This window comes from Geotrypetes seraphini, chromosome 5, assembly GCF_902459505.1.
Source record: "Geotrypetes seraphini chromosome 5, aGeoSer1.1, whole genome shotgun sequence".
NCBI lineage: Eukaryota > Metazoa > Chordata > Amphibia > Gymnophiona > Dermophiidae > Geotrypetes > Geotrypetes seraphini.
In genome coordinates, this window is record NC_047088.1 from 155,305,498 (window position 1) to 155,331,477 (window position 25,980).

The window sequence follows — 25,980 nt, forward strand, 5'->3', positions numbered from 1 at the left end:
CCTGTATTGGTAGAATGGAATATTGCTACACCTTGGGTTTTGGCCAGGTACTAGTGACCTGGATTGGCCACCATGAGAACGGCTACTGGGCTTGATGGACCATTGGTCTGACCCAGTAAGGCTATTCTTATGTTATGTTCTTATGAGTATAGGTGGTGTCACAATATAGTAGTAAGGGGAGGGGGACGTAGCACCCTGGGCACCAACTTGGTGGGGAGGGGGTCTCTTAAAAATGCATTCTCCCCCTCCCCTAGTACCTCTTATAGTTTATGAAATGTCCCCCTTTCTTTTAAAATTGTACATTAATTTTAACATTGTAAACTGACCAGATACTTGCTGATGGTCGGTATATCAAATATAGAATAAACTTGGAAACTTGTTACTGGCAGTGAGCAGGGTCTCTCCCTGCTCTTTGCACTGGTCTCAGTCCTCCCTCTGACATCACTTCCTGTTCATAGGACTAGGAAGTGATGTCAAAAGGCAGTCTCAACTGGATGGAGAAGCGGATAGGAGACCCTGCTTTGCCGGTGACAACTATAAGAAGTGGAAAGAGGGACTGCATTAAGAGACACCCTCCCCCCTCCCCCCGCTGGGAGTGATGCCAAGCGCCTCTGCCCTGGGCACTGTACCCCTTGCTACACTACTGCCCCCAAATTCTATAAATGGCATCCAGACTTGTACGCCCAAATTTATGTGCATACCTAAGATGCATATGCAATTTTATTAAGTAGCAAGCCCTTAACTATGAGTAACTGGGTGCTAACAATTACTGAAGCCTAATTGGCACTCATTAATATTTGTGTGCACATCAGGCTGCATGCTATTCTATAAGGCAGTGGTTCTCAACCCTGTCCTGGGGACCCCCCAGCCAGTCGGGTTTTCAAGATATCACTAATGAATATGCATGAGAGAGATTTGCATATAATGGAAGTGACATGTATGCAAATCTCTCTCATGCATATTCATTAGGGATATCTTGAAAACCCGACTGGCTGGGGGGTCCCCAGGATAGGGTTGAGAACCACTGCTATAAGGCAGTGTTCTTCAACCTTTTTACACCTATGGACCGGTGGAAAAAAAAATTATTTTGTGGACTGGCAAACTACTAGGACTGAAATTTTAAAACCCCATTTCCGCCCCGTCTCTGCGAGCTCGGTCTTGCAAACCATCTGATCACATCTGCACAAGCCTCAGTTATGATTTTATATTGAACGTATTTTATTAAAGTGTAAAAAGAAACAATATTCTGTACAATTGTCATTTTATAAATACAAATAATACAGAGCAAGGATCAACAAAACCCCTGTCTCCCCTCCCCTTCACATATATCCCCTCTACTATCAAAAAAACTGAATAAGCCAAATTATTACAGAATGCTACACAGAAATATCATGCTAACAGAATACCGCAGTCACACATAGCAGGAATAGGGTTAGGGGAGTGCAACTAGGGCAACTGCCCCTCTGGTCAGAGAGAGCCCTAAGCCACTGCCTGGACTTTGCAGTCCCCAGTTATGTCTAACACCAGCTCTAGCAGGATATATATTTCAAATCTGATATATTCTAATTACAAAATAGAAATAAAATTATTTGTTTCTACCTTTTGTTGTCTCTGGTTTCTGCTTTCATCTTATTTTCACTCTCTTCCTTCCAGCGTCTGCCTTCTCTGTCTCTTCAATCCAGCATCTGCTCCTTCCATCTATTGTCTGACCTCCCCCCCCTTCCATATGGTATTTGTCTTATTTCTATGCCCCTCTCCCCTTTCCATTCAGCCTGTGCCCCCTCTCTCCTTTTTATATGATTCATTCCAGCTTCACTGCTCTCTTCATTTTTATCTCTCCAACACCAGATCTAGCATCTTTATTTCTCTATTTCTCTGCTGACCCCCCTTCCCATCTCATTCCTGTCTCTCCCCTTCCCCTCCCTTCCCCTCCTCTAATCTCCCTGCTAGCTGTTTCCTTCCTTTTTCCTTCTCCCTTCCCTCCTCCCCCTGTCCAACAGTAACTCTCTTCCCTTCCCTTTCCCTCCTCCCCTCTCAGCAGCATCTCTCCTTCTCCCTCCCTCCAGGTCCAGTAGCAGCTGTCACTTTTTTCCCTTGCCCAGCAGCTTCCCAGACTCCCTTCCCTCCTCCCCTCCCAGCAGCATCTCTCCTTCTCCCTCTCTCCAGGTTCAGTAGCATCTGTCCCTTTTTTTTCCCTTGCCCAGCAGCTTCCCAGCCTCTAACAGTGGCTTTCTCCCCTCCCAGCAGCTCTCCTTACTTGCCAGCGCAGCGATTCAGGAAGGCAGCCTCAGGTCCTTTGATGGGTTGCACCGCCTCTGAGGAAAGAGGAAGTTGCATCATCAGAGGCAGCTGCAACTCAGCAAAAGCCCCATGGCTGCCTTCCTGAATCGCTGCGCTGGTAAGTAAGGAGAACTGCTGGGAGGGGAGAAAGCCACTGTCGGAGACTCTCCATGATCTCTCCGGCCCTGCGCGGTCTTCAGCTCGATCTTGCCGGCCCTGCGCGGACCGGCAGGAAATTGCAGATGTCGATCTCGCCGGTCCTGCGCAGACTGGCAGGAATTTTCTGTGTGCCGGCACCGTTCTGCAGACTGGCAGTTGAACAACAGTGCTATAAGGCATGGCGCCTAACTCTGTTAGTGTGGAACTCAAAAGGGGGCATAGCTATGGATGTTTTCAAAACATTGTGCACTTAATTATAGAATACAGCCTCAGTGCACCTAACTGATATTTAGCAGGCATAAGTCTGGTGCCTAAAGTTAGGCACAGGAATCGGCACTACACATGATTCTAAAAAAGAGCACTCATCCTTTACAGAATTGTAATTAGTGCCAATTTTTATGGCACTGAATTTTGAGGGGCAATTTATAGGATTCCCTCCTAATATAACAAATGTGTGGCTACATAGAATGTGTATATATCCATTTACAACAGCTTCTGAGCTGGTGTAAGAACATAATAGCCTTACTGGGTCAGACCAATATTCCAACTAGCCCAGCATCCCGTCTTCACGATGGCCAATCCAGATCATAAGTACCTAGCAAAAATCCAAATAGTAACAATATTCCATGCCACCAATCCAAGACAAGCAGTAGCTTCCCCCATGTATATCTCAATAATAGACTTTGGACTTTTCCTTCAGGAAATTGTCCACACCTTTTTTAAACCAGCTACATTAACCACTTTTACTACATCCTCTGGCAATGCAATCCACAGCTTAACTATTCTCTGAGTGAAAAATATTTCCTCCTGATGGTTTTAAAAGTATTTCCCTGTAACTTCATCAAATGTCCCCTAGTTTTTATAATTTTTGATGGAGTAAAAAAAAAAACAAAAAACGATACACTTGTACCCATTCTACACAACTCGGGATTTTGTAGACTTCAATCATATCTTCTCCGAGCTGTCTCTTTTTCCAAGATGAAGAGCCCTAACCTCCTTACTGTTTCCTCAAATGAGAGGAGTTCCTTTCCCTTTATCATCTTAGTTGCTCTTTGAACCTTTTCTAGCTCCACTATATCTTTTTTGAGATAAGGAGACCAGAATTGAATGCAATACTCAAGGTGAGGTCACACCATAGAGCGATAAAGAAGCATACCATTCCAAGTTTTGTTTGCCATCCCTTTTCTAATAATTCCTAGTATCTTGTTTGCTTTTTTGGCCGCCACCGCACATTGGGCGGAAGGTTTCAGCATATTATCTACAATAATGGCATCAATCTAGCCATCATTTCTGCGAGTTTATTCCTAGGATTTTATACAAATATATGCTAGGCGCCTATGTGTTTTTATCAATTAGATGCCTTCTTACTCTATTTTCTTGGCAACCTGCTATAAAATTACCCCCTAGGAGCAATTCCATAAAAAAGGCACAATCATTTACATGTGTGTTACATGCATAAATAATTTAAAATACACATAAACATACCAATTAAGTACTATTCTGCAAATGTGTATATATGTAATGTAATGTAATTTATTTCTTATATACCGCTATATCCGTTAGGTTCTAAGCGGTTTAAAGAAAATATACATTAAGATTAGAAATAAGAAAGGTACTTGAAAAATTCCCTTACTGTCCCGAAGGCTCACAATCTAACTAAAGTACCTGGAGGGTAATAGAGAAGTGAAAAGTAGAGTTAGAGGAAAAATAAAAATAAAATAAACATTTTAACAAGACAGCATTGATCTAAATACTTTGGAATGTAGAAGAGAGGAGAGAAAGGAATAGAAGCAGAAGGGGGAGCCGTTGAACAGTAGAATTCTGGAGAAATTTAAATGATAGAAATAGAACAAAACAAAGACAAAAGGCAAAACAATAGATAAGATTAAAGATAAATCATAAGCTGGAAAGAAAAATAAAATAAAACTTTGTCTTCAATCCACGGTTTCAGCATCAGTGATGAAGTGGAGCAAGTAAGTTTAGGAGGAGCGATTGACGTTTCCAGAAAGGGCTTCTTCAGGGAAGAGACTTGGCAGACAGTCCCAGGATGCCTATGTCTCCTCCCCTGCGATGTTCTCCCATCCATGCATTCCCTCCCAGACACACTGCCCGTGCCCCAGCCGCTCCAAGGAGGCTGCCCCAGATGAGGCCCACGGTGAATGCAGGATTCTCTCCTCTGCGGGAAAGCCGCCCGGAGCCAACAGTCGATCTTCTTAGCAGATATATATCACACAGTATGTATTTTGCAAGGGGGGGAGGTAATACTTGAGAGAATTCTCATTTTTTCCATGTACTTTATAGAATAGCATAAAGCAGTGTTTCTCAAGTAAGTCTTGGAGAACCCCCTTGCCAGTTAGGTTTTCAGGATACCCACAATGATTATTGCGACGGGGTCAGGGGAAAGCCTAGAGCTGGCAATGCGGCTCCCGCCCCAGGCGCAAGTATTAGTGCTCTTTGGAGGACCAATCTGAAACAAGCACAGCAGGAAAAAAGAAAAGGGGGAAGAAAAAAAAACTTCCACCAATAATTGCCAGTTCCAAGTTTTATTATCCAGTTTAATTTGCACTGGTTCTAATACAGCTACACCGGCTGATGATGATTGGAAAAGATTTATCACAAACAAAAGTTCTCTTTTACAGCAAGTCCTTGCTTCAATCAGGAAAGAAAACCACCAAAACATTTCCTTTTAAACAGGATTTCTTTCTCATAGTTCTGCTGCCATGCTTTGCACAGTAATGGGCAGCATTCTGGTTGCAAGAACTTATACACAAGAGTTTAGCTCTACTCTTTTTACGCTTGGCACAATTACTGTATTGAGTCCACTGTGTTTCTTCAGGAAGTTCTCCCCACCTGACTACCTGAATTATAAATACCCCACTGACCCTTTCTTATTTCTGTGCAGTGGGCTGGGAACCATCTACCCTTGTTTTAATGGTCTAAGATTCTCCTCCCAAAAGTTCCATCAGGGATGTAAAATGTCAGGTCACTAAATCAACTCAGGGCTTTATTTCTCTTAACATTAGTTAGCATTAGCCCATCCCCCACTCCTTATGCTTTGCTTGCATACAGGGATTCTGGTTTAATTTTTGCTATTAGGCAATCCTCACATTCACACATCAAGCTCTCATTCATTATACAGTTCCACACAGGACTGTGGAGTCGAAGTCGGAGTCGGATTCGGAGGAAATTTCGGGTACCTGGAGTCGGAGTCAGAAGTACAAAAAACTGAGGAGTCGGAGTCGGAACATTTATCTACCGACTCAATTTTTGAACTTGGCATACCAATCATGAGCGATTCTTTCAGCTATAGCACCCACTATATACACAGCACAAAGGTTGCGAGCAGCTTCTGCGGCCTTAGAACCTTGATTAAAAGCAAAAAGAAGGTGGTGTCGAAAATGCTCATTTCTCTCAACTTGACATTCCATTTTAACGATCTGAAAATTAACCAGTGCTGTGGAGTCAGAGTCGGAGTCGAGGAGTCGGAGTCGGAGGAAATTTCAGGAGTCGGAGTCTGAAGTACAAAAAACTGAGGAGTCGGAGTCGGAACATTTATCTACCGACTCCACAGCCCTGGTTCCACATAAAGACAGAAATGTTTCTTTAAATACTTTAGACCATTGTTATAGAACAAACTTTCACTCCCTTTCCCCACACAGTACTTTACTGACTCATGCTTAACGTGACCATTTATTTTTTTCATCAAAACAGGACATCTATTAATATTCAGTCCTGCCCCCAACCCCGCCCCCAATTTTTTCCATTCATTTTTCATGTACACCATAATGGTAACCATAAAATTTTTAAAAAACCACAAAGCAGACTATACACAGAAAAAAATGTTAATTATCATTTATACTTGGGGGGTTTTCAAAGATGTCAAGGCAGATGACTTTAAAATATGCAATGTCACCTCAGTAACTATAGAAAAATAGACAAATATAGTGCAAAATATAGACAGCAGATATAAATTCTCAAAACTGACACATTTTGATCACTAAATTGAAAATAAAATCATTTTTCCTACCTTTGCTGTCTGGTGATTTCATGAGTCTCTGGTTGCGTTTCCTTCTGACTGTGCATCCTTTCTTTCATTTCTTTCTCTCTGCACTCAGGCCCAACATTGTCTCTTTCTATTCCCTCCCTCCCTCCTTCCTTCCTATGTCCTCAGTGCCTCCTTCCTATGTCCTTAGTGCCCCTTCCTATATCCTTAGTGTCCTCTGTGCCTTCTTCCAATGTCCCCCGCACTGCCTTCCAGCCTTTGTCTCCACCCCCTCCCCTATGCTCTGGCATCTCTCTCTTCTCCTTTCCTTCCTTCCTTCCTTCCCACTCCACCCCATGGTCTGGCATCTCTATCTCTTTCTCATCTCTCTCCTCTCCTTCCATCTCCCCCTCCCACTCCATTATCTGGCATCTCTTCTTCCTTTCTCTCCTTCCTTCTGTCTCTCTCCCCCCCCCATGGTCTGGTAGCTCCTTTCCCTCCCTCCCATGGTCTTGGCATCTCTTTCCTCTCCTCTTCCTTCCCTGGTCTTCCTTCTCCCCTCTCTCTCTCCCCAATTCTCTTCCCCCCTCGCCCCCTTGGGTGCAGAAGCATCATCTTTTTTCTTCCCCTCTCTCCCCCCCTTGGGTGCAGCAGCAGCTTTTCTCTTCCCCTATCCCCCCCCCTTGGGTGCAGCAGCTTTTCTCTTCCCCCTCCCCCTCCTTGGGTGCATCAGCAGCTTTTCTATTCCCCCCTCCCCCCTTGGGTGCAGCAGCAGCATTTCTCTTCCCATCCCTCCCATCGAAAGAGTCGCAAGCTTCCCTCCATCGCTGACCTATCTTCCATAGGTCAGCGACGGAGGGAAGCTTACAACTTGCTGCTCTTCCTTGCTTCGGCCCTTCCTCGTTGCCGGGTCCTGCCTTCGCGGAAACAGAAAGTAGGCAGGAGTCAGACCCGGCAGTGAGGAAGGCCCGAAGCAAGTTGTAAGCTCCTTGTGCTAATAACCGCTATCGCAGTTTAATAAAAAGGGGGAGGGGGCTATGAGATGGGTGGCTGTAGCAAGGATGATGTTAAAAAGGTGGTTTTTTTTTAAATTATCAAGAATATTGATGGTAGGATTTGAGGATCGCAAGTTAAGCGTTTCATAAGAAAAAGGTATAGTATTATTGATATTCAATATGTTTGTAAATCTGTGCCATATTGAGTTCCAATAAATTTGCACATTGGGGCAATATAGTAAAAGATGGGTAAACATACCAGGTTCTTTATTACAAGACCAACATAAATTTGAAGAGGGTTGTGGTATAAATTCTAGCAAGCTTAATTGGGGTCCAGTAAGATTTAAGTATAATGAAAAAAGTTGATTGACAAAGTGAGGCTGACATTGTAGGTTGGGCAGATGTGTCCAAAATTCATTCCAATTGATAGTGTTAGAGTCTAAGTTTCTCAGCAGGGCAAAATAAAGAACATATTTGTTTAATTATTATTAAGATAACATCTTGCTACATAATAGACACAAACACTACTTGGACCCTGAGGCTTCTCAGCCTGAAGGTCTTGGGAAGCAAACATGTGGCTTACCAGATAAAGCCCCACCATGGTCATTCAAACAAGAAAATCAAAAGAACAGAGCACCATGGAATGCAGAAAACCACCTGCACATGTACACCAGTTCACTGCAGAAAATAGATTTGTATTTTTCTGTTTCATTTAGGCCGCCACATCCAGAATAAAATAATGTGATCCTTCCTACTGGTGCAAGGAATGGCAATACACAGTCACTCAATCATTCACAGCTCACCTGGAAATGCTTAAAGCTCTTCTATTGCTCCATGAACCTGGAGTCCTCACTTAGATACCAACACTCTGAGAATGGCAGCTATGAGGTCCCTTCTTGTCTCCACTTTCCCTCATTTCCCCCAAATTCCAAATACGAGCACCAATAACCAGCCACTGCCTTCCTTACTCTTGCTTGTTCTCACTGCTGGATAAGATATGTATCCATAGCATGTTTGAATTCCACCAGTTTTTAGCTATCATCACTTTTTCTGGAAGACTATTCCACGCATCCAACATCTTCTCAGTACACAATTTCATCATATTTCTTCTGAGCTAAACTCTCTCTAATCACATAACATGACCAGATCTGCCAAGTCTCCCGCATTCAACAAGAGGCTCCCACTTTAGTGGGTCACTTCTAGTGCCAGCGTCCCTCAATATTTCAATTCATCTGGACTATTGCAATTCTCTATACCAAGGAATTACTCAGAAAGAAGTTAGAAGACTTCAAATAATTCAAAACACTGCTATAAAAATTACAAACATTGTCAAGAAATTTGATCATGTAACTCCTCTATTAAAAACTGCTCACTGGCCTACCAAATTCACATCGAATCACTTTTAAAATCCTAGTTTTGACATTCAAAACTAAGGGCTCCTTTTACTAAGCTGTGATAGCGGTTTTAGCGCGTGCTAGATCTTAATGCCAACATTGAGCTGGCGTTAGTTCTAGCCGCATAGCGTGGGTTTAGCGCGCGCTAAAATCCTGAGTGTGCTAAAAACGCTATCGCAGCTTAATAAAAGGAGTTCTAAATCTATGCATTCTCCTGCTTTTATTGATTGATTATACCATACTCTACATCTAGGCCTTCAAGATCCACTAACCAGTGCTTCTTATCTGTTCCCTTTCTACATGATATAGTCTACGACACTACTCATAAATCCATATTCTCTGTGGTTGCACCAACATTATGGAATGCCCTGCCAATTTCCCTCAGACAGCAGGATTCCTTACAGAAATTTAAATCAGAACTCAAAACATTTGTATTCAAATTTTTTTTTTTTAAAACATGTAAGTTTCTAAATTCTATGCTATAAGGCATATTTTATTTTACTTTATTTCCCTCCCTCGTGTGCTTTCCCTGTCCACTCTTACTTTCTTATATACAGATTGTATTTATTCCTTTTTTCCCACTACATCTCATGTACGTAATTATATGTTTGTGTTATATGTTCCTCCTAAATATTTTATTGTACACCGCTTAGATTTTCACTGATAAGCAGTTTATCAAAAACTTAAAACTTGCCATCTCATGTACTCTCGCTGGGGCCCTGATCAACAGCTACGTCTTCTATTAGAAGCAGGAGATGCATTAATAAGATGTCATCACTGCTGCCGCAAATCAGTCTTACATTAAGAGCTGCAAAATCGTATAGCTCTTATTGCAAGGAATTAAGGTAGGCCAGGATGGAGCCTGGAACTGCAGTGGGTGAGGCTGGGGCTGTCTTAAAATCTCTCTCTTAAAAATCAGTCCCCCTTGGCAGCTCTGCATGATCTTCTGGAGTTTTGCTCTCTGAGAGAAATGGTACCTTTTAAAGGCACTAAATGAAATAAATATGCAAGCTACTAATCCACTCTTAATTCTCCTTTGGCATGGGAAGGCATTTTGTAAACACTGTATATAAACATCACTCCTTATCCCAAACAAATTTTGTTTTCTTCCTCCTTTTGTGCTGCCCTCTCCTGTGTAGAAGACTTCTCATTTACTCTGCACCTCTCCCAAGTTTAATCACAAAGCACTGCAGTAATCCAAACAGTCACCAATCACTGCATCCAAGATCCCTGTGTTGGTTTTTTCCAGCTAATACTCCATACCCATGACCTACCAGTCTGCTGCATTGACTCAGTCAACGTGAAGACTGTTTGGCCTGCCAGACAAACCTCGATATGCAAGAACCTGCATTTCAGCTAACTCTCCTGGATATTATGGAGACCCAACTGTCAGACAAAGCTGCTTGTTCATTTTGTCACTGATCAAACTATAATAGGATGGAAATATCTGAATATCTAGCAGGTTTCAAAATATTTCAAGAAATACAATTCAAACAAGTTAAAGCAGAAGTTTGTTTCACTGATCTCCACAGCCAGCTCTACCCCTTCATTGGGAAAGGACAATTATAGAAATATTCAAAAATAATTAATAACCCCAAAATGTCTTGACTAAATAAGATCGTCACACCTGTTGACTCAGTACTTGGTGGAAGCCCTATTTTTTTCAGCAATAAGCCTGTGAGTCATTTAAAATAAGTGTCTACCAACTATACACACCAAACATGCGAATAGCTCAAGCACCTTTAGTCTGTGTGGGGATCTTCTGTGGACTACATCATGTTTTTCTGTAGGTTTTCTGTTGCTTCAGATTTGGGCTTTGACTGGGTCACCTGAGGACATTCACTTTGGGCCCGATAGTCAAAGAATCTATGCTTCTTTAAAAAGATATGCTTCTGAATTGGCTTCTTTGAAAATTTCCTGGGGCTTACCCCTCTTTTAGTAAGGTGTGGTAACCGATTAGCATGTGCTAATTCAATTAGCACACGCTAAACGCTAACGCATCCATAGACTAACATGCATGTGCTAAATCAATTAGTGCACCTTAGTAAAAGAGGGCCTTAGGGCTAGGTTCACTAAAGTCCACAAATCTATCCTATTAGTGTCCTATCCGTTTCCGAGTCATTCTGGCCGATCGATTCAGTAAAGCTTGTCCATGCAAATGATCAAATTGTAAACACATCTCGCCTTAACATCGATCGACGCACATGCGCATTGTCTCCTTATTGGTTTTGAAGCACATAACGCATGCGCTAGCTCTTTAGGACTTCACTGCGTAGAAATGGGGCGGAGTTTAATCGTGGACATCATTGGTGGGTTCCGAATGCGCCTACCGCAAAGCATTGTTGTCATAAAAAAATGCAATATAAGAACTGTAGTTTTTACCAACCTCTTTTTTTTTTTCTTAAGTGCTGTTGCAAGCTGTTTAAGCTGTGACCTTAGCTTTTTGAAAAATTTGTTGGAGAAGTCTGAGGAGAAATAGCATCGGAGATTTGTGAGCGAACTGTGGAATTCTTCGAGTTCGTCCTTTTTTTACAGATCGATCTCAAAGTTTATTGCGCGCTTCCAAACAGCTTAACATTTCTATCAGGAAAAGAACTGTTAAGTTGCTAGAAGGCACAACAGTTAACAGCAGTTGAATGCACTGGGATCACGCGCTGTTATATACAGCCTATGAATCCCAGGAGGCTGCGCGGCTCTTTCTGCCATGAAGCATGAAGCAACCAAAGGCGACCCCGTGACCTCAGATGCACGTGACAATCTAGCTGGAAGGATAGCTGGCCCTTAAAAGTTATTTTTGATTTTTTTTTTAAATTTGGCATTGATATATGAAATGTACAATGCACAAGGAGAGCATGGGATTAATCCACGATTTTCTCGCTATGCGCATTACAAATCCGAGATTCACTCCCTCGCTCGCTATGCGCATTCCAAAAAAAATCAGAAAAATATTTCTAACACTTATGTACATGAAAGTTTACATATATTTAAAGTTTAGATATATTTTGGATTTTTTGTGGGGTAGATATATATTTTTAATGAGGCTCTTAACATGCACGCGACAGTTGCTAGGCAGGAATAGTCGGCGAGAATGTAAAGCAACTGGTCCTCAGCAGTCAAAACTTTTTGGAATGGAAAGGCCAGTCGGTTTGGATAAAATGGTTTCATGAATCCAGGCCTTAAGAAATTTACATGCCTTTTTACTCATTTGCATGCACAGATCGGATGGGGTCTGGAGGAAGGTTAGTGAATCGAGCCATAGTAGGAAAGTGAGCGCAAACCGAGCGGTACACGATTGGTTTGCTTAGTGAATCTAGCCCTTAGTGCCTAAATGCATGCTGAATTTCAGTCTGCTGCTAAACTTAGGAGCATAAAAAGTGGGCGGCAACAGGGTGGATTTAGGTTATGAAAATATGTGCTTCATACTGATTATCTTACTAAGCTCATAAATTAGGCCAATAAGCCTAAGTAAATGAATGGCAACAGTGGCGTACCTAGGGTATGTGGCACCCGGGGCCCATCATTTTTTGACACCCCCCATGTAAAAAAATATTTTTTGTAATGACCATGAAACGGAATAAATGGTCAGAATAGAAACAGGCAGTGAAAATTTTCTTATATTCCAAACATAACATAACATAAATTATGTCTGAATTGTCATGACATCAGAAGTACATATGGAGTAGTTGCAGGTGATGCTTGGGACAGTTCTGATTGTGTTAGTTCGGTTTTATGTGTTTTTTGAATAGAAGGGTTTTTATTTCTTTTGAAGGTTTTGCAGTCTGTGGTCGATGTCAATTGGTTGTAGAGTTGGGGGTCGAGTGTTGCAGCTCGAATGGCTAGGAGGTTGTCGAACGGTTTTTTTCTTTTGACGTTTTTGGTTGGAGGGTGTATGAATGGTGCGTGAGTTCTCCTATGTCTGTTTGAAGTGGATTGAATTATTTAGCTGAAGAAATTAGTTACCCCCTCATCTCACACACATTAATTCTCTTCCATTTTTGTTCCCATTATAAAAAACACTGATAAGTTCCCAGAAAAAAAATACATTAAAATAAGAAGTGAAAACAAAGGCCCCTACAGATGAGAACATAACATAAGAATAGCCTAACTGGGTCAGACCAATGGTCCATCATGCCCAGTAGCCCATTCTCATGGTAGCCAATCCAGGACACTAATACCTGGTCAAAACCCAAAAAGTAGCAACATTCCATGCTACGATCCAGGGCAAGCAGACACTTTCCCCATGTCTTAATAACAGATTATGGACTTTTCCTCCAGGAATTTGTCCAAATCTTTCTTAAAACTGCTTTTACCATAACTTCTGGCCACTTCATTTTTAAGTTTAGATCTTTCCTTTCAAACAGAGACCTTGCTAGATGTCAAATACAGCACAAGGTAACTTCACATGGACTTAGCTGTGCAGGAAATGTGAATCTCCTCATACACCCACCATATAGTGCAAAAATGTGCAAAGGTCTGTTTTTTTCTTTCAATCACTACATAGCCTAATGCCACACAAGCAGCGCTGTTACAAACATATTCTGTAGGTCAATGCTAAGGATAACAAAGTTTCCTTCCTTGGACCAGAAGGAGATACTGATAAACCACTGGAAGAGATCCCAAAACAACACCCAAAGACCCACTCAGTGTGTGAACCAGTTGAGTGGAGTGGACTAACTGGGGGGTGGAAATGGGCCCGGAGTTTGCTCAGCAGAATTTCCCAGACCACCTCTTCCTCTCAACACATTGACACGCTGCCACCACCACCACTAGGAACACCTCACTGGGTAGGCCAGCTATGCTATAAACTTTATAAAACACGTTATTATATTTTCTTATAAAGCACATATTTTAACTGAACTCTCTGACATCCTCAGCCTTTCCATTTACAAAAATAGAAGGAAGAAAAGTTCCCATTTCCTGCTGTCTCATGTCCCCGGCCTATACAATATTTTTTTTCTGCAGACCCTTCAAAAGTCTGACCAAATCCTCGTTTCACTTGCATTATAAAGTACTGAGGATGCAATCTCTACCCAATCCCAGGTCCTAAAGTCTAAGACAGTAGCGCAAACTAATGCTGCCAGATTCAGGAAAAAAAATTTCGATTCAATTCAGCCTATTGAATTGGTTTTTCAATTCGATTTTCCTGCCCAGTTGGGTGATTTTTTTTCAAAACTCCTGGTGGGTTTTATAGCTTTTTCACCCCCTTTGGCTTCTCCTAACCACACTGGCGCTGTGGTGTAAATAAAATAAAGAAACAAAAAGGACTTTTCCTCTCTCTGTTAAATCCTAGCTCACGTTTGCAGTCCAACACCAGCTCTGGCAGGATACACATTTCAAATCTGACATATTATAATCACAAAACAGAAAATAAAATTAATTTTTCTACCTTTTGTTGTCTGGTTATATTTCAAATCTTGTTGGTCCAAGACTCTGGTTTTCTTCTGATAACTTGCTTGCCAGGGTCTCCTTCTTTCTTCTTTCTGCATGCTAACCATCTATCTGCCAACTCTGTCCTCCCTTTCCATTTCCCTTCCCTCCCCAGGAAGTCTGGTATCTTTCCTTTTTTTCATCCCTCTCCACAGATCCACCTTTTCTTAACTACCCTTTCATCCGGCATCTCTCCCTCCTTCCCCACCACCCCAGAGTCCACCGTCTCTCCCTTTCTTTTCCCAATTACCCTCCTATCCAGTATCTCTATCACTCCTCCACACCATCCCTTGTGTCCAATTTCCCTCCCTTTCTGTTCCTTCCCTCCCTAAATCCCATGGTCCATCATCTCTCTCCCTCTCCTCTATTTTCAGACCCATTATTTCTTCCTCCTCCCCCAAAGTTTGGCATATGCACGTCTCTTTGAACACCCCCTTCCATCCGTGTAGTTCTAAACCAGGGTCCCCCCAAAGGCCTGTCCCCCTTAAAGGCCTGCACCCCCCTTGAAGGCCTGTCCCACCCCCTTGTAGGCCTGTTCCACCCCCTTGTAGGCCTGTCCCCCCCTTGAAGGCCTGCCTGCCTGTCTCCCCCTTGTAGGCCTGTCCCCCCTTGTAGGCCTGCCTGCCTGTCCCCCCCTTGAAGGCCTGTCCCCCCCTTGAAGGCCTGCACCCCCCCCAAAGGCCTGTCCCCCCCCGAAGGCCTGTCCCCCCCCTTGAAGACCTGCACCCCCTTGAAGGTCTGCACCCCCCTGAAGGCCTGCACCCCCCTTGAAGGCCTGTTCCACCCCCTTGTAGGCCTGTCCCCCCCCCTTGTAGGCCTGCCCCCCCCCCCCCTTGTAGGCCTGTCCCCCCCTTGAAGGCCTGCCTGCCTGTCCCTCCCTTGAAGGCCTGTCCCCCCCCCCTTGAAGGCCTGCCTGCCTGTCTCCCCCTTGTAGGCCTGTCCTCCCTTGTAGGCCTGCCTGCCTGTCCCCCCCTTGAAGGCCTGTCCCCCCCCTTGAAGGCCTGCACCACCCCGAAGGCCTGCACCCCCTCTGAAGGCCTGTCCTCCCCCTTGAAGGCCTGCACCCCCTTGAAGGTCTGCACCCCCCGAAGTCCTGCACCCCCCCAAAGGCCTGCACCCCCCCTGAAGGCCTGCACCCCCCCCGAAGGCCTGTCCCCCCCCTTGAAGGCCTGTCCCACCCCCTTGTAGGCCTGTCCCACCCCCTTGTAGACCTGTTCCCCCCTTGAAGGCCTGCCGGTCCCCCCTTGAAGGCCTGCCTGTCCCCCCCTTGAAGGCCTGTCCCTCCCCCTTGAAGGTCTGCACACCCCCCGAAGGCCTGTCCCCCCCCCTTGAAGGTCTGCCTCCACCCTTGAAGGCCTGCCTGTCCCCCCCTTGAAGGCCTGCCTGCCTGCCTGTCACCCCCCTCCCCCTTGAAAGCCTGCCTGCCTGCCCACCCACCCCATCCCGAAGGATCGCTCGCCCCCCTGGCCTCCCCGCACCACCTATGAAGCAGCACTACCTATGCTCCCGGCCTTGCCGTTCAGTACCCCCCCACCACCCCCGAAGGACCGTTCGCCCCACTGACCTTCCTGCACCACCTATGAAGCAGCCGCAGCAGGATCGCGACGCGATCCCTGCGCTGCTTAGGCGCTGCTTCCTGCGCCACGGTCCCGCCCCTCCTCTGATGTCAGAGGAGGGGCGGGACCACGGTGCAGGAAGCAGCGCCCAAGCAGTTCAGGGATCGCTGATGCTGCGGGCTGCTTCACAGGTGGTGCAGGAAGGTCAGTGGGGCGAGCGGTCCTTCGGGGGTGGGGGGGGGGACTGAACGGCAAGGCCGGGAGCACCCCCTCAGGGCTGGCACCCGGGGCGGACCGCCCCTCCCGCCCCCCCCCTTGGTACACCACTGAATGGCAAAGCTAAATTTGTAAGCATACTTTTCAAGCTCCTAAACTAGAGAATGACACGGGAAAAAAATTTATCACTGTTCCTGCCCTGTCCCCATGAGCTCAGTCCCCATCCCTACTCCATCCCCGCAAGCTCAGTCCCCGTCCTTGCGAGCTCAGTCCCTGTCCCATCCCCGCGAACTCAGTCCCCATCCCCGCCCCCCCAAGCTCGGTCCCCATCCCCACCCTGTAAACTGTCAGATCCCATCCGCACAAGCTTCAAATAGTTATGATTTTATACTGAATTTATTTTATTAAAGTATAAAAAGAGACAATATTCTGTACAATTGTCATTTTATAAACACAAATAATACAGAGCAAGGATCAACAAAACCCCTGTCTCCCCTCCCTTTCACAAATATCCCCTCCACTATTGTGAAAACTGAACAAACCAAATTACTACAGAATGCTACATAGAAAAATCAAGCTAACAGAATACTTCAGTCACATATGGCAGGAATAGTGTTAGGGGAGTGCAACTAGGGCAACTACCCCGGTCAGAGAGAGTGAGCCCTAAGCCAGCTGGAAGCTAAAGAAGCACAGCCTGGGCTTTGCGGTCCCCAGTTATGTCTAATACCAGCTCTAGCAGGATACATATCCATATCTGAAATATTCTAATCACAAAACATAAAATAAATTTATTTTTTTCTACTTTTTCTTGTCTGGTAATTTTATTCTTCAAATCACATTGGTCTCAGGCTTTGGTTTTGGATTCCATCTGTCTTCATCGTGGCATAGCTGGCTCCTGAAGATAAAAAAGGCACAAGAGGAGCTGTCATTACCAATACAAGGTACTTCCCTTCGGCCTGGCATCTTCTCCAAGAGTTTTCACGAAGTGCCTAATTGTGGTGGCCGCCTTTCTCCGATTGCACGGTCTTCAAGTCTTTCCTTACCTAGACGATTGGTTAATCAAAGCTGTGTCATCTCAAGAAGTGCTTCAAGCAACTTCTCAGACCATCTATTTTCTTCAGATTCTTGGATTCAAAGTCAACTTCCCCAAATCACATCTCATTCTGACTCAACGTCTACAATTCATTGAGGCAATCCTCGACACCATTCTCATGAGAGAATTTCTTCCACTATATCGGCTTCAGACTCTCATCCGTCTGTGTCAACAATTACTTCCTCTTCAAACCAACTCTGCCAAACACATGACGGTTCTTCTAGGCCACATAACTTCGACGGCTCATGTCACACCACTGGCAAGACTACATCTTCGGACCCCTCAATGGACTCTCACTTCTCAGTGGTCTCCAGTGACAGATTGTCTTTCTCAGCATATCTATGTGACATCATCTCTTCTGCAGTCGCTTCACTAGTGGATGACCTCTTCCAATCTATCCAGAGGTCTCCTTTTCCATTTACCCCCTCATCACAAGATCCTCACAACGGACGCATCTCCTTATGCCTGGGGAGCTCACATGGACGATCTTCAGACTCAGGGATTTTAGACCGACAAGGAGAAAAAATTTCATATAAATTTCTAGAACTCAGAGCAATGTTTTATGCCCTCAAGGCTTTTTATCATCTACTTCGCCCTCAAGTCCTCCTCATTTTCACAGACAATCAAGTAGCAATGTACTACATCAACAAACAAGGAGGTACGGGTTCTCACCTACTATGTCAGGAAGCCCAGAAAATCTGGACTTGGGCGACAGATATTTGTTCTTGAAGGTGGTCTACATTCAAGGAGAGGATTCCCTAGCAGACAACCTCAGCAGAATTCTTCAACCTCACGAATGGACTCTCGTCTCTGCAACTCTCCAGTCCATATTTGCTCAATGGGACACTCCTCAAATCGACTTGTTTGCGGCTCCTCACAAATAAAAGTCCATCTCAGTGCTATTACAGCTTTTCACATGCCAGTCAAGGGAAAACTCTCACTGCTCATCCTTTGGTTTCCAGATTCATGAAAGGTCTTTTCAATGTTAAACCACCTCTCAAGTCTCCCCTGTCATTTGGGACCTTAATGTGGTACTTTCCAGTTTGATGAAACCACCATTTGAACCAATGGCCACAGCTCAACTCAAGTTTCTGACTTGGAAAGTGGTCTTTCTAATTGCTCTCACCTCTGCCAGGAGGGTTAGTGAGTTACAAGCATTAGTAGCAGATCCATCTTTCAGTTTTTTATCATGACAAGGTGGTTCTGCGTACACATCCAAAGTTTCTTCCAAAAGTTGTCACTGCATTTCATCTCAATCAATCAATTGTCCTACCAGTGTTTTTTCCTAAACTTCATTCTCATGCTGGAGAAAATGCTTTACATACTTTGGACTGTAAGCGGTCTTTGGCCTACTATATTGACTAGACAAAGCCACAACAAACTTCTCCCCAACTTTTCATCTCTTTTGATCCAAACAAGTTGGGGCGTCCTGAATCCAAGAGAACAATTTCAAATTGGCTGGCAGCCTGCATTTCTTTATGCTATGCTCAGACTGGACTGGCACTGGAGAGTCATGTCACAGCCCATAAAGTTAGAGTTATGGCAGCTTCTGTAGCTTTCCTTAGATCTACGCCTATTGAGAAAATCTGTAAAGCTGCCACCTGGTCCTCAGTTCACACATTCACTTCTCACTACTACCTTCTCTAGACGGATGGACACTTCGGCCAATCTGTATTGCAACATTTATTTTCTTAGGCCAACATTCCCACCATCCCATCTCTGTTAGCTTGGAGGTCACTAATTTGTGAGAATATGCTGTCTGCTTGTCCTGGGATAAAGCACAGTTACTTACCGTAACAGGTGTTATACAGGGACAGCAGGCAGATATTCTCACATCCCACCCTCCTCCCCGAGTTGGCTTCTTAGCTGGCTTATCTTAACTGAGGGACCGCGCTCCCTACGTCAGGCAGGAAGACACTCGCACATGCGCGGTTCGGGCTGTTGCGAACTTTCTAAAGATTTAAAGTGGCGATGCACTTTTAAAGTGGTCCGTACTGGGGCTTCATTGGTGATGTCACCCATTCGTGAGAATATCTGCCTGCTGTCCCTGGATAGCACCTGTTACGATAAGTAACTGTGCTAAATCTACACTGGGATTCCGGTCTTTAGTACAGTTTTTTAAAAATGAAGATAGGTCATATTAAAAGAACAAGACAATACAGTAAAACCTTGGGTTGCAAGTAACTTGGTTTGCAAGTGTTTTGCAAGACCATCAAAATATTTTATTAAATTTTAACTTGATATACAAGCAATGTCTTGCAATACAAGTACATACAGTATACACACATTACAACTGAGCCGATGGTTCTTCTCTCTCTGACTCTGCAAGAGTGTAGTGACTGTTCTAAACAAGCAAAATCTTGCAATACAAGTACATACAGTATACACGTGTCACATCATCACAACTGAGCCAATGGTTCTTCTCTCCCTGATACTGTGGGACTGCTCTAAACAAGCAAGGTCTTGCAATACGAATACTATAGTATTTTGTATTAAAGTTTTTGGGTTTTGGAACGAATCGTCTGAGTTTCCATTATTTCCTAAGGGGAAATTTGCTTTGATATACAAGTGCTTTGGATTACAAGCATGCTTCTGGAACGAATTATGCTCGCAAACCAAGGTTTAACTGTATTTCAAAAATAAAACTTGAAACACAGGAAACAATCCTTAAAGAATAGCAAAGAACAGTGTATGCTTCAAACCGAAAGTAGTAAAGTCTTTAAAATATATAAACCTTATGCAAATCATGTAAGGAAAAGGTGCTACCTAGGACGATTTGAATTTCTACCGCAGGTCTTCCAGAGCCAGCTGTTTTCACGTTAGAATCCCCCCTCCTCAAAAAAAAAAAAAAAGACAGAATCGAGACTTGCTTCAGGGTCCATTCAATTCAAGCACTTTTTTTTTTTGGGGGGGGGGGGGCGTCTTGCATGTTTACAAATAAGATTTATCCAAAATTTGCAGGGCTGATAGAGAATGCAAGATGAAAGGAAAGCAAGAAAAAAAGAATAATGCTGCCGCTGTGTCTTGTACACACTCCCCTGTAAAATCAAGGTTTCAGGTTTCTGCCCTCTACCCCTCAGCATCATTTTTTCTAGTACAGTACACTGATCCCTGAGAACAAACGCACCATCCATCTGTCTACCGCTCTCCTCCACAGCTGGGCACAGGCAAAATTCATCTCCACCACCCCTCCCCCTATCTCCATAATAAAACAAAGAGAACAGGCAGGATATATTTACAGAAATACTCACAGTTTTAAAAGAATTCCTATACATGTTTCTCCATTTTCTGCTTACAAACCCAAGATACTAAAGTGTAATGAGGTTAAAAAAAATATATCCGATGATTCGAAGAATTAAAAAAGGGGGAAATTCCGCCCCCACAATCCTGCAGCCCACTGCAAAGGGGCACTGTTGACGTCACATCAGATTCATGAATGGACAAAACGGGGCGGCTTTAAAATTCTGCACAGACCTAGCTGTGACGTCTACAGTGTAGCGGCGCGAGAGGGAGGGAGGGGTGGGAAGGGCGGGAAAGCAGCCAATCCACTGGCGCGGAGCCGGAGCCTGCCTCCTCGACGTCCGGGAAAGGAGGGGCTCCACCAATGGGAGCGCTCGCTGGCTTGAAGTGCTACCAAAGCTTGTAGTCATTTGTATTGGCAAGTCCTTTGGTGAAGAACGTAGCTTGCTTGTTCTCTCTTGCATCTCACTCTCAGCCTTACCAATATGCTAAAGTTTTGGGGGTTTTTTTTAAGGGACCGCGCAACAACGCGAATCCCAACAAGACTCACTGTACTTCTCTTGAACTGTTTGCTGTACAGACATGTTGCGCGGAAAAATGTGGATAAAGTATCTCACACAGCCATCATCTGCCCTGTGAACTTACTGTTTGGCCACCATTATATTTGAAAAGGATTTTTATTACTGTAATAACTCCTTGAATGTAATTGTTCTTTCTGATTTATTTCCTGGATACATGAAGGATCAAAACAAAAAGTAAATAAAAAATGTCGACATCCTAACCTGTGCGTGCAATGCATTCTTTTCTTAGAAAGCACGCGTAGGTAGGGACAGAAAGAGAACAGAGTAACTAGCAGATGGTGAACAGATGTGCACTGTCATTGCAGAGAATCGAGTCTTAACTGTAAAGAGGAGCCGCCCCCTGTCTTTGTTTACCAGCCAGTATAAATTATGAGATGGCCTTTTTATTCAGCAATACGAGACATATAACACGAAAAATTGATTTATTTTCTAAATAGACAATCATTGCTATTACCTTCATAATATTTTATACTCAAAAGCAAATTTACACATGAAAAATAAAACTTTTATAAAATGAGGTCATGCCTAAAAGTACATAACGTGCAAGTAGATTCATATTGGTAGAGCAGGCATACTCAAGAGAGGAGTTTAGGCAGAGCTTATGTAGAATCACAATTTATACCCATATTTTATAAAATAGACGCAAAATGCAAAAAAGTCCACTCTGTTAGAAATCTTGGCAATATTGCTCACAAACATATTGAACAGAATTGGCCCCAGCATGGATCCTTTAGGCACTCAACTACCTACCTTTCCTTCCTCCATGCAAATTCTATTAACCACCACTCTCTGGTGTCTATTCGTCAACCAGTTTCTAATCCAGTTCACCACTTTGGATCCTAAATTCAGCCGGTCAAGTTTTTTCAAGAGCTTCCTATGAGGAACCATGTGAAAGGCTTCGCTGAAATCTAAGTAAATTACATTTAGCGCACTTTATAGAAACATGATGGCAAATAAACGCCAAATGGCGCATCCAGTCTGCCCATCCACAATAACCATTATCTCTTCTTTTCTCCAAGAGATCCCATGTGCCTATCCCAAGCTTTCTTGAACTCAGACACAGTCTGTCTCCACCACCTCTTCTGGGAGGTGTTCCACGCATCCACCACCCTTTCTGTAAAAAAGTATTTCCTTAGATTACTCCTGAGCCTATCACCTCTTAACTTCATCCTATGTCCTCTCATTCTAGAGCTTCCTTTCAAATGAAAGAGACTCGACTCATGCGCATTTACACCACATAGGTATTTAAACGTTTATCATATCTCCCTTTTCCCGCCTTTCCTCCAAAGTATACATATTGAAATCTTTAAGTCTGTCCCCATACGCCTTATGATGAAGACCATGCACCATTTTAGTAGCCTTCCTCTGGACCAAGTTTCAAGTTTATTAAAATTTTGATTTGAACGCAATATCAAGTAATTTCAATGCATATAACAATAATAATTTGGGGGGACAAATAAAAAATATTTAAAACAATAAACGTACAATCTTATCCATAACTATTTAAAAATGCATAAGGAATACAAGGACCGACTCCATCCTTTATATTTCTGTTTGAAGGTGCAGTCTCCAGAATTGTACACAATCAAGTTCTTGGTTACCCAGTCAAAGAATTCAATCAGATTTGTTTGGCACAATTTACGTTTAGTAAAGCCATGTAGTCTCTGATCTTGATTCCAGGTAGAAAAGGTGATAGCGAAAGCTAGAAGGATGCTTGTGTGCATAGGAAAATGAATGGCAAGTAGGAAAAAGGAAGTAATGTTATCCCTCTATAAGGATCTGGTGAGACCTCAAGAGTATTGTGAGCAGTTCTGGAGACCACATCTTCAAAAAGATATAAACAGGATGAAGTCAGCCCAGAGGACAGCAACTACAATGGTTGGTGGTCTTCATCATAAAGTCTATAGAGACAGACTTCAAGATCTCAATATGTATACTTTGGGGGAGAAGGTGGGAGAGGGGAGATATGATAGGTTCATTTAAATACCTACTTGGCAAGTCTCTTTCAATTGAAAGAAAACTCAAGAATAAGGGGGCATACGATAAAAGAGAAAGGAGAAAAACTCAGAAAATACTTTTTCAAGGAAAAGGTTGTGAATGCATGGAATGGCCTCCCAGTACAGGTGTATCTGAATTCATAAAAGTACACTGGATTTCTAAGGGAGAGGAAGGGATATACAGTCGATGTCATGGATAGGCAAACTAGATAGGCCATATATAGGGGCATTTTCAATATGATTTCCAAATCCAAGTTTGGACATTTTGTGGAATATGCACAAAAATCCAGTAGTGAACATGACCATTTTCAAAACAGAAAATCAACTATCTTTTTATTTTGAAAATGGTCATTTCTCAGATGTGTTTCTTTTCAGTGCATCTATTTTTTTGAACCATTTCTGGGGGAAAAAAACACACATAAAAAATAATGCACAAAACAAGCCATAGGGATGTAGGAGGGGCCAGCAGTTTTAGTAGACTGGCCACACTGACATCCCAGCAAAGCAGTGAGGCACCTTAAGGGGCACTGCAGTTAATGTCACATAAAGGCTCCTAGGTACACATCTCACCATAACCCCCTGATAGAGTATGATGAGCCCTCCAAAAACCTAACCAAAACCTACTGAACTCAATTGTACACCACATTAATAGTCTTATGTCTGCAGGTGTCACTTATATGTAGGTACAGTGAAATTTGGATGGGTTTTGGAAGGCTCACTTAATCTACCACCATCTTCTACCGCTTATTCTAATACCTTTAGAAATTCTATCTCACCTCCTCTTCAATATTTTCCTAGCACCACTAATGACGCTCGGTCAGTCAATTGGATTTACAATGTATGCCTACGCTGATGACATACAAATCTTATACCCTATAGATACTGAAAATCAAAATGACCTAACGACAATCACCTCTAAATTCAAACAAATTAGCCAGTGGTTGAGCAAAAACATGTTAGTCTTAAATATCTCCAAAACAAAACCAATGTTATTTCCTTGGAAAGAAGGACTCTCCTTAACAATACCGATAAAATTAAACAACTCTACTCTCCAAGCAGTAACAACCATTAAAATTGTAGGAGTGGTAATAGATTAAAAACTTAACTATCATGCCCAAATTAGCTCAGTAATTAAAAACTGTTTCTTCAAATTAAGGATGATAAGATCACTTTCAAAAAGTCCTGCAACCAGGAGCACTAAGGGCTCCTTTTATCAAACCGTGCTAGCGGGGTTAGCGCGGGCGACTTTTAATCACACACTAACCCTCGCGCTGGCCAAAAAACTACCGCCTGCTCAAGGCAGGCCTTAGCGGCTAGCGTAGCCAGTGGATTAATGCGTGCTATTACACGTGTTAAACCGCTAGCGCTGCTTGATAAAAGGAGCCCTAAATGTTTTAATACACTCCCTAGTAATTTTGAGATTAGATTACTGCAACTCCCTGTACAAAGGTGTATCACAAAAAGAAATAAGACATCTACAAATAGTTCAAAACAGAGCAATAAAAAATTATTACAAACTCAAGGCAATTTTATCACATCAATCCACTTCTTAAAAATGTTCACTGGTTGCCGATCTCCTTCAGAATTACTTATAAAATAGTCCTTCTAACCTTTAAAATTCAACTATCGAAATTACCATCATTCCTGGATAAGCTTCTAATGCCACATGCAACACCAAGGACACTTAAATCTACAAATCAACCCTTCCTTTCAATCCCATCACTAAAGGTTATAAATACAAGGCGTACAGAAATTTTTTTCGGTTACTGCTCCCCAGGTATAGAATTATCTACCACTCCATCTGAGAGAAGAACTAGAGAGATTTAAAAGCGCCATCAAAAACTTTCTCTTTATAGATGCTTTTGATACATAACAAGAATTAAATTAACAGATTATCCCTAGTCATCAAAATCACTGTCCTACCTCATTTAAATACAGTCGTATTTTAGGCAGTTTTTAATACCTTCCCTAATGTTTCTTCCCATCTATATTCTTTTTCTTGAAAATTGTAATTCTACCCTTCATCCTCCCTCTCAAGTTTGTGGTTGACATTTGTCGTTTATATGTTACAATATTTAATATGTTAATCGCTTAGAAATTTTTTTATAAGTGTTTTTTATCAAATTTTTAATAAAACTTTTAGTAGTTAGCGTAGGATAGGGACCTGAGTTCCCATCTCTATGGTTGACTACACCGCCCACTAGGTTACTCCAGGAACCTTCTTCATGCTCTACTAGGACTGGTCATAACATCTGAAACTATCATACAGGCAGGTATATACTGTTTCATTCACATCTTTGGGGCCTGGGAGGGAGACAGTGACCACTGGGGGAGTATGAGAGGAAGGGCAGCACAATTAGTATAAGTATTATTTGTATTAGTGGCATGCTGTCATGGCCTTCAGTGAATCCCTAGACTACAGTCTTGCTTTTGTTTGTTTGTTTGTTTACCTTGTGCGTGGTGACAGTACCTTGACAGCAGCAGATTGATTAGGGTAAGCACAGAAGCTACTTGGAGCATGACAGCACATGCAAATGGTGTAGAGGAGCAATCGCATTTCTTTCTTCAGCTCAACATGCGTATGGTTACCATATTTTTGTAAAAAAAAAAAAGGATATGAGGTCCTGCCCTGTTCTGCTCCCAGCTCCATCCCCACACAAACTTCATCTTTTCTTCCCCAAGTCTGGACCACGTCTGGAGGGCTTCCGAGCATGTAAGGATGCGCATTCGCACATGCTTGGAAGCCTTCCAAACGTGGCCCCAAGCTCAGGGCCTTCCAAAACCAGGACAAACTGCCAAGTTTTGGAAATTCATCTGGACACCTAGACAGTTAGAAACATGGTGGCAGATAAAGGCCAAATGGCCCATCTAGTGTGCCCATCTGCAGTAACCATTATTCCCAGGTATTCCCAGATGTCTGGTAACCCTAATCATGCTGAGCAGCTGCAGCATGCTACAGAGAATGGTTATTTGCACCCCGAAGAGCAGTGCACCCTAGCAGTGTACCAGGAGTGGGAAATTAGTTGACATCTGAACCCCCTGTGGCATCCTCAAAGCTCC

At 43.1% G+C, this 25,980-nt stretch overlaps 1 protein-coding gene across 3 annotated transcripts in view; it reads right to left on the minus strand.

Moving 5' to 3' along the window:
- MAP3K13 (mitogen-activated protein kinase kinase kinase 13) overlaps positions 1-25,980 on the minus strand; it is a 224,195-nt gene that overhangs the window by 176,819 nt on the left and 21,396 nt on the right. For 2 of the 3 annotated variants that reach the window (XM_033946742.1, XM_033946740.1), the window contains exon 1: positions 20,354-20,519. The exons of the other annotated variant lie outside the window; for it this stretch is intronic. The gene's annotated coding sequence lies outside the window, so the exon portion shown is untranslated. Of the gene's footprint in view, positions 1-20,353; positions 20,520-25,980 lie in introns of those variants that run through there. 3 annotated transcript variants of the gene reach the window in all.